General features: G+C 37.1%; 1 long non-coding RNA gene across 2 annotated transcripts; it reads left to right on the top strand.

Annotated features, from left to right (window-relative positions):
* Positions 1-914: 914 nt before the first annotated feature.
* Positions 915-4,952, top strand: LOC110734852. 2 transcript variants are annotated; one of them, XR_002513930.1, is made up of 3 exons: positions 915-1,168; positions 3,608-3,714; positions 4,640-4,952. It is a non-coding gene; the product is annotated as an uncharacterized LOC110734852 (long non-coding RNA). The 2 variants fall into 2 exon arrangements; XR_002513931.1 differs by having other exon boundaries at positions 916-1,054.
* The last annotated feature ends 4,844 nt before the right edge of the window (positions 4,953-9,796 follow it).

The raw sequence follows: 9,796 nt of genomic DNA, 5'->3' as shown, positions 1-9,796 counted from the left end.
TTGGCTGTGACCCGAAGGGTTTAGTCAGATCAAGATTAAGTTGTAATATTAATTATACATTAGTATTACTTGTCGGAAGCGGCCTCTAGCTAGGCATTCCGATCACTTGACCTCACAGAATAATTAGCTTTCTAATAATTTCAAACCCTCTATCGGAATAATACACTTAGCTTGTTTGAAGGACGCCATTCCTATCATAGTTAGTGTGAGACATGACTCATGCATAGGTGCCACCTCGACATATCATGAGAACTCTTGTAGAAAAGTTTCCCGCAGACAATCCAAACATCAGGCATGTCTACAACTGCAAAAGTCCAATTCATAGTTTAGCCCAAACCCTTTTTAGTTCATTTCGTATTATTTTTTAATTGAGCTCGATTAATAAATAATAAGCCCGGAACTCTAAAACGACACCTAAAATCACCGTGCTTAATTATTAGAAATTAGGTTTAAAATGAATCCAGACTTTTTTTAGGCAAAACTGTACACCGTGTCACGGTGCCCAATACCGAGTCACAGTGGCCACTTGCGTGTCACGGTACACACACCGTGATGCGGTGCTCATCTAGGGGTTTTCCATAGCGCTTATCACTTTTAGGGTTTCGTGGAACACCCTGCTCATTTCCTCGGTTCATGGCAGAAAATCATTCTCTCTTCTCTCTTCTATGCTCTTGCCTAAACATTAGCCTACCTTATTCTTCCACAATACTTCCCTTAAGCACTCCAAGGAGTTTGTACTTTACCTGCACTACTACAAAACGAGTGTCTTCTCGACGCTTAGGCATCAGCGTTAGGTGATAAATACAATATGCGTGTCTTCTCGACGCCGACATTTATTTTCGACATAAATAAGAGTCGAGAACAACACGTGCAGGGCTCGTGAGTGCAATTTGCTCATTCCACAGTTTCAAAATTTTGGAAAACATAAAACCGCCCACATAAACAAAACTTGAAAACCCTTTCACTTCTCACATCTTAACCCTAACTATTTATCTCTCCTCCATCGTACTAAATTCTTCAAAGTGATTCAGAAAATCATGGATTTTAATTTCAGGTCTTCAATTCGTTCCCTTGCACTGCTCATAAATAATTTTGCTTGCTTAATTTTCTCTACTTGTAAGCTTTCAATGGTGTTTAATTTCGTCTTCTTTTTGCCCATAGAATTGAGGTACTTCCTTTCCTGTTGTCTTCAGTTTTCTTTGAATTGAGTCTTGTAGATTGTTTGTAGAGTTTTTTACACAATAATTTTAAGAAATTATGGTCTGAAATGGGTTAGATTCATGAAAAACAGATATTTTAGGGTTTTGTTATGTATATTTATTATGTTCGATTTTTTGCTACTGTTCAATTAATATTCTGGAAAACTAATCTTCTTTTATTTTATGTTTGAACAAAGCAACACTTTATTTTGATTGTGTTAAACTTTTTTGAGGTTCTATTTTGCAGTTTTTAGGTAAAACTCTTATTTTACATATTTTTATGTTCTCTAAATTCAAATAGTCTACATATTTATATGATTTTGCATTAATTTTTTCCAAGGAGGAGAATTTGAAATCAATCGGCAATGATAAAGGACTTTAAGTTTTTGAATCATGAGAGATTAGTGGATGGTTTTGAAACAAATGGCAAATTTTGTTCAAAAGTTGTTTAAACTAAGTTAGCGGATTATGTTTAAAGTATCGTTTTTCTTGATTGCTATGTATACGTGATGAACAAGGATTCAAGGAACAAGGGGTATTATAGTTGAATAAAACAAGGAAATTGCATGCATCTCAGCATTCAATAATTGATAGAGAGAAAGTGAGAAAGGTTACTATTGAGGAATGTAGTGCGCAGTGAGGAAGGGGAGGATATGTGCTATAATTGTACTTCTAGTGTAACTTGGTGAAGTAGATTATTTAGTTATGGATTAGATTGGCTTAATATAGATGTCTCATAAAAAAAAAATTATTTTCACTATGGATATAAGAATTCTTTTATTAGTGAGGTTTTGGTACTGAGTGAAAAAAGATATCTAAACGGTAAATTATGGATCAAGTTGTATAAGTTGTATATTTAATCTGATACCACTTTTTAGCCTTTTCTAATGGGTAATTTTTTTCTTTGATGTAGTTTAATTGATGAATATTTCAACTTTTTAGAGGTAAAAGTAAACGAATTAAGTGATGAAATAGTCGACAACAGTGAATGCCCATTATTTAATGGCACCAAATAGTTTAAAAGCAATTACTAATATGTTCTCCCTCTGTCCCAATTTACTTGCAACATTTTGGCTGGACACGGTTACCGATGCACATGTTTGACCGTTGATATCTTTTATTATATATTTATATAAGTTATAAAAAGTTTATATTAAGAAACTATACCTTAAAATAGACCCAATAACATCTTACATGATTACATTGATTTTCATATACTAATTAAAAAAGATGGTCAAAGGGAGATGTGTGAATAGTGTAAAAAGTTAAACCGTTGCGAGTAATTTGGGACGGAGGGAGTATTTTTTTCTTTATTACATTCATCGTTTACTTTTCAGGATCATATTTGTTATAAAAGGACTTGCGCTAGAACTCTAAATATCTCTCACATCTTTGTTTGAGCTATAACATGTATTATCTTTTCAAGTCTTTAAAGGTTACATTGTTGATGCTCGGTTTTTGAATGGAACTAACTTTACTGGAATTGTATTCTCTATCTGCGGATATAATCTAGATGTTTGTTATTGGTTTGATGTTGTGCTAGTTATTAGACAGTCTATGATATTGAGGAGTGTATAGATGGGATCCATCTTTTGATGCTCTTAACTATTTACTATACTCTGGTGTAATTTGATTTTTTATCATTCTTATACCCCTTATACCATATTCTATTTCTTGTGCATTTTAATACTCTATGCGATGATTGACTTGTCAGGTCATGTTGTTGACATTATTGCAGTCCCTCTGTGGAAATTTGATTGATTTATCTTGTCATGCTCTTGACAGTTCTCATGCCTCTTAGCATTATATCCACACTAAACACTCTATACAATTTGTCTATAATTTTTTAATTGATGGAGTTGCTCTGATGTGCTTCGATGAATTAGTTGTTTCTTTTCTTTGGCAAGATGACTTGACTACAACGCTGGTACAACAATGTTGCCAGTCCCAGTTTACTATTCAGAGAATCATTGAGATTCCTGGTGATAATGAGGCAAAGTAGTCTTTTTTATCCTCTAAAGTTTAGAAATTAAATGGAGTGTGTAAAACTTAAATGGAAGTAGCCTTTTTATCCTAGCTCGAGTCTTGAGATACATGAAGGGTGAAGGACCATATTGCAACTTAAGAGTTCCCTTCATACAATAATTTTCTTATAAATTTGTACACTAAGATACATTGCTAAAGTTCTTTTGAAAAGTATACTTACATATTTACTTGTGCTTACTTTTATCTGTGTCATTACTTAATTTTCTTGCTTGTTAATTTTCCTGCCCATTATTAACATGAGAACTGCTCTAATGTGACCCATTTGGACTTGTTATTTGAGTGAAAAACCTTTGTTAGCTTCTAATAATACCTATTTCTAGACTTCTTATTTTTTCTCAGTTGCACATTATTTTATGTTTCAGGTTCCCGTGAATAATGTTGAAACGTAAGGCTATTTACGAAATGTACTGATGAAAAGGATCATTCTTGCTGCCTTGCATTTCTGGATTAACTCCTGCCGTGATTCTAGGTGCATTAATCTTAATATTTCGCTATTTTATTGTTTGATGTCTCACTCTTATAAATCTATTCTTGTGGTTATCTTAGAAATGTTGTCATTACTGAGAAATTTTTTTAAATTTGAAAATTTTATGCTAGTGTTATTGACTGTGTTACTACAAGATGTGGGTGAGCTCTTTAATCTTTATGCTCCTGATTCTATGCATTTGCATTGCTCTTTATCTTCTTCATTACCGCATAGGGTGCCACATTAAGCTCTAGGTAAAGCATATGAGCAATGCTTCTTTGATCAAGGTTCTAGTGCTTGCTTTAGAGTTAGAAAGGATTTGATTTGTTACTGGCCTGGTTATGTCAAATGTATACTTTACTTAAAATTTAAATCAGCATGTTGCTTCTTAAGCATTTTTTACTATATATACTGATCTTTGGGTTTTTTTTTTTTTTTTTTTTTTTTTTGTTTGTTTTGCTTTATATGTCTGATTGTATCTAGTCAATGTCATTTTAGATTATCTTTATTTTAGGCTAATGTTTAAAATTTTGTTTATTTTTTGTGTGGTAAGTCATATGGGAGCATCTTAAGCTACTACTCTTTATTTAAAATTAAAACTAGTAGGTGAAAGCTTAAAAATTCTGTGACTAACTTGGACACTTTATATAATGCTAGATATTGATATAAATTTTTTTGGATCTCAAACTCTACTGTGTATATAACCTTACATTAGATCCACTACTACATAAGGGTAAAATTGTTTTCAGCTAGGATTGCAATCCATTAACTATCTTTAAAGCTCTGATTTTGTTAGTGTAGTATATAATATATGATTGCTGTTCTGTTGGGACTATAATCCACTAACTAATACAATGTTTTACTCGACTAACAAAAATATATGGCAAAATTTTAACTTCTAGCTTTGACATGCTTGTTATTGGTGAAGGATATTGTTGTGATTATTCTATGTCCCAGACTACGTACGTCAAAGTTATTAATCAAGTGGTTCGATGAAGACATAGTAGCTCCAAATTAAATTCGATTGTGAGAAGCAGCAATTTTTTCGATAAAGGTGGAGAATTACAATCAAACATTTTTATTTAATGTCAGTTGTTTAAGAGAATAATATGGATTATTATACATAAAATGTATTTGTACTTTTCTTTTATCATTCTAGCTTGATTACATTAATAGTGTCAGAATATAATAAGTTGTACTCTTCTTGGATTATGAATAAAATTTAATTAGAGTAAAAGTGTCTTTTGATTTTTTTAACTCTTACATGGAAATTTTTGCTAGTTATATTTATTTTTAGTTAATAAATTAAATTTTATTTTTGCTGAAAAAAATAATCTACACATTGGATATTTTATACATAATTTGGACTAGAAACAGCGTCGCGAAGTTATAAAATATAGACATTAAAAAGCGTTAATAAAATATAGGACATATAACATATATAAAACTAATGTCACAAAAAAGCGTCGCAATTATGTGATTATAGACAAGAAAAGGCGTTGCCAAATCTAAGAAAGTGCGCGATCTAACACATGTTTTGACAATTTGTATAGAAATTTGGACAATAAAAAGCGGCGAGAATTGCGACACTTTTTGGCGTCCAACAAATTTCTCGACTCACTTATTTGCGACGCTTTTTATAAGCGTCGAGAAAAATATTTTTGACGCTTTTTTGTGTCGAAAATAAGCCTTAAAAGCGTCTAAAAAGCATAGAAATTCTAGTAGTATATTTTAGTTCTATACTTAAGCCAACGCCTGAAAGGTATAATTGTTTAAGGGTTTGGCCCCTAACTAATTTTAATTTAATTTAATTTCAATTGTGGTTTATTAATTTCCTTGAAATTTTGTTGTTTATTAATTTCCTTTAAATTAATTACGCGTTTATTATTTTATAGTTGCAAGCAAGCAAAATCAAAGTAAGGAATCATGTTCCTTTTGTTCCTATTATTTTTCTAGCGATTTTTATTATGTTTATCATATATTAATTGTTGGATTTATTGTTGAATTGCTTCCAATATTAATATTGATTTTATTATATTTATTGATCACCATATTACATGTTAAAGGGAATATGTTATTGAAAATCACGGCTAATAAGATAATTTGGACAACAGGTTTAGGTTCCTTTTTAACCTTGTTGTTAAATTAAGTGATAAAAAATATTTTAGAATTATGGGTGCACTAATGTTCAACAAATTTAGCATGATAATAGTTTGGAGTGAATTGAATTTTTTGTTAGTATGCCTTTTAGGTCGCAGGAATTGCTTTTCACTATAAGAATTAAGTAGAGGTCAATACAGACGAATGTGGCTCCATGATTCAATTCGTATGATCATCTACGATCCTCCTTTGGTGGTTCCGAACCATATGGAGTTAGTAGTCTCATGGATTATGAATGGGGTGTAACCTTCACGGATCAATCGTTGTTGCCTTTTGTTGTTCCTTGTTCGTGGTTCCTTTTGTAATCCGTGGACGATTTACAAGTTCCTTAATTAAAAACATGTTGGCGACTCTCTACTTTATTTTTCCCTAATCGTTGTCCCTAATTGTATATGTCGATTCCCACTTCCTATGAGTGTCAAGCACATTCGCAACATGCTTTAATGCAGGCGAACTTCAAGCGACGCCTACGGAAATTGTTATGATGCCCTCCTTTTTGAATGGTATAGTGTATACATTGACGTTAATGGGTCCATTAGTTTGTGAACCATGGTTGGTGGATGGTGAAAAAAAACCTTTGTAGGGAATATTTCAAGCATCCCACACTAGAGCCCCACTGTGATCATACACTTAAGCATGGTGGAGTCCAAAGTGAAGGAAGCTAGAGTAAAGGAGTTGCCAACAAGTTTTAGGAACTTGTAAACTGTTCACAGGGTGAAGGTTACACCCCTTAACAATCCAGGAGATTGTTAACTCCAATATGTCTGGAACTATGACTAGAAGTTCGGGGATGAAGGTACAAATCCAACCTAAAAGAGATTAAACTTTCCCTAATAATAGGCCTCTACTTTATTTTTCTCGTATTCATGTGCGCTTTTTTACTAACATGCAATCATTAGATTAACCCTAAACCCGTTTAGTCTACGTTGGTTGAATATTAATGCACAACAAGTCTATTATTGGCGATCACTTGAATTATAACCATATTATCCTAAACCATATTATTAATTATCTTATTAAGCAGGTTACAAGTAAAAATTCCCTTTAAACATGCATAAAAGGGGTGATCAAGCAATAATAATAATAATAAATATAATATCAAGCAACATAATAAAAATCATCATCGTAATTGTTTTGGGTGTTTTTGTCCCTTGGGAGAGTTACGTCACGAAGTCTGGTCCGGCTGAGTTGTACTTGCAAAACAACGGAGACTCCGGGTGGTAGGAGCTCCGCCTCCGACGATCAAGTTAGTAACTTGAAAGGGAATAAAGAGTACGTAAATTTAAGTGGGGATATGCTTGGATTCCAAGCTCAGGTGTTTCTCTGATGTGAGAGAATGTAGATGTAATAAATGATTGAACGTGTCCCCAAAATGGGAAAATATCTCCCTATTTATAGGATCATTAGAGAATGTTCCCCCATCTAGGTCACTTGACCTAGATTTTAGTGGGCTGCGCCGTTTTACGGCGCTTCTTGGGATTTGGGCCCTTGAAGGCCGCCATTTCAAAGGTTTATCCAAGGGGGCCATGTGTCAAGAGGATATTAGGCCAGGTGGGCCATCCTGAACTCGACATGAGGCCTCCTCTCATTGGTCCACGTGTCTAGGGTATTTTTACCCTAAACATTTGCCCCTCACAGGGGTCACGTGCGTATCACGTGAGGCCTGTGACACGTGTCCACCTTTCTAAGGTGAACAGTAACGGGTAGTAAAATTTGAATTTCAAATCAAAGTTTCCCCCCGCTTTTACCTTCTATAAATAGAAGTTTACCCCCCCCCCCCCTTTCTCTCATCTTACGCTCATTTTGACTTTTTAGAGTAAGAAAGAGAGAGCTTCTAGAGAGAAATTCTCTGCCTCCGTCTGCATCAAAGCAGTTTCAAGTTTCCGTGTGCTAGAAGTTCAACACCCAGTTTACCGGCTGTAGCGGTTTTCAGATTAATCAGAGTTAAAGTAAGGTAACAGCCTGTACCATTTTAGCTTTTCTCCTTTTCAACTTGTATACAATTTTTTCTCCGCCCGTATACCTCGTTTTATAGAAAATATAAATGAGTTCTCAATCCACTCACTCGGCACTGCCTAGGACACTCAGCCGGTCCCCCGGAACGGCTGAGTCTAGAACAAGGGGTGCCTTTTCTGGACTGTCGGAACCGAAATGCTCATCTCCGAATTCCTCCCTCTTTGTGTCTGTGCAGGACACAATGGCCAGAACGAAACAGACGGTCTAGGAGCCGGCGCACTATAGAAGTGCCAGCCGATAAGATTGTTCCCGACGGGGAACAGAGGGAGTTGGAGGAGAGTGGTTCTGATGAAGAGGCTCCCTCTACTTCCGGGAGCTCGGGGGCACGAGAGGTAGATGGCGAGGGAGCCGCCTTCTCTAAGGAAGCCAGCGATGCTGAGGCCGGCGAAAGGTCAAGGGCCGAATCTTCCGGCTCTGGCCAAGATAATTTTGCAGCTGACTATCAGCAGCCGCCTAAGGTCGCTGACAACCCCAACCCCAAACGGACCCGGATGCTTCCGGGTGACATTTCCCTTCTCAAGAGCGGCTTTAGGGCCTTCAAAGAAAAGCACCCCATTGGAAGGAGCTAGGACATCATCGTTCCTCCGGCTGACGCTGTAATGGCCTGGAACGATGATATGATAATACAGACCATTACTTCGTCTTCTACGAGGCGATCATCGAAGCCGAACTCCGGTTCCCCCTCCACCCCGGGATTAGGAAAATCCTAAAGGGGTACGATGTAGGAATTTGGCAGCTCACCCCCAATTCGTGGGTGAACATTCTAAGCTACATCGCCGTCTGCGAGTTCCAAAATATAAATCCAAGCTTTTCTGCCTTCGCTCATATGCATTATTTGAGCAAGGCCCCAGGCGGCCATGGGGCATGGTATACTATACCTACCTTGCCCCAATATTTGATGACTTTGGACAAAGTGTCCAAATGGTCCGGGCGGAAGGACAAGTTTTACTTGATTTCTTCCCCAAATTTGAGACATAACCGGACACTGCGCCAGTACAACACTGAGCCGGCTCTTCTAGGCAGGAAGTGCCCTCTCCCGGCGCTATCTACTAAGGCCCGGGAGCAAATAATAGAGCCGGGATTTTTTGAAACAACAACCGAGCCTATGGGGGATGTGACTCACATTATAGTTCCCAAGAACTGGATACCCCATCCGGACTTCTTCAAGGACGAGTGCTTCTTGTCCGCCTGCGGGCTGAGTACCATGTTTCCCAAGGGTAGAATACCTTACATCCGGAATGTTTTTATTTTTATTTTTATTGCAAACTTGTCATAATTTCTTCTAACCTTGAATTTTGTTCATGTAGCCGACGCCTTGAAGGTGATCGATCCGGCTAAGACACCGGCTAAGTCGGCGGCGCTGCTGCGCAAAGAGGCTGCTCTTGCCAAGAAAGCAGCCGTCGATGCAAAGGAGTCCAAGAAAGGCGGGGTAAGACCGCCTGACTTTTTTTTTTTTACTAAGGCAATTTGCCGGTTGGGTATACTTACCCTTGTTCATTTCTCAGGACTCTGCAAAGAAAATTCCACGATCCTTCTCCAAGCTTCTCAAAAGGAAAGGAGGTGATCTGGAGAAAACTCTGGCTGCGAAAGCCGCCAGGAAGGATCCCCCTCCCCGGACAAATTCTGCTGCCAAATCCGATCGTCCAACGACCGGAGGCAAATCTCCTTCTGTTATGAAAATTCTGAGCGAAAGCTCGGAACGCTCGCAACAGAAAGCACCGGATGTCTCTACGGCATCAAAGGGTGGCGAGCCACCTAATGTTGCAGACGGTGCAGCAACAACCGGGGAGGAGCAAACGCCTAAGCCCCATTCGGATACACAAGGTAAGGGAAGGATTGGAATACCTTGGCCACTTGACTTTATGAGAGTCAAGACTAAGGTTGATCCCTCCTCTGGGGGTCAGTCAGA

The sequence above is a fragment of the Chenopodium quinoa genome, unplaced genomic scaffold (assembly GCF_001683475.1).
Source record: "Chenopodium quinoa cultivar QQ74 unplaced genomic scaffold, ASM168347v1, whole genome shotgun sequence".
Taxonomy (NCBI): Eukaryota; Viridiplantae; Streptophyta; class Magnoliopsida; order Caryophyllales; family Amaranthaceae; genus Chenopodium; species Chenopodium quinoa.
This window is presented reverse-complemented; position numbering and strand designations above follow the sequence as displayed.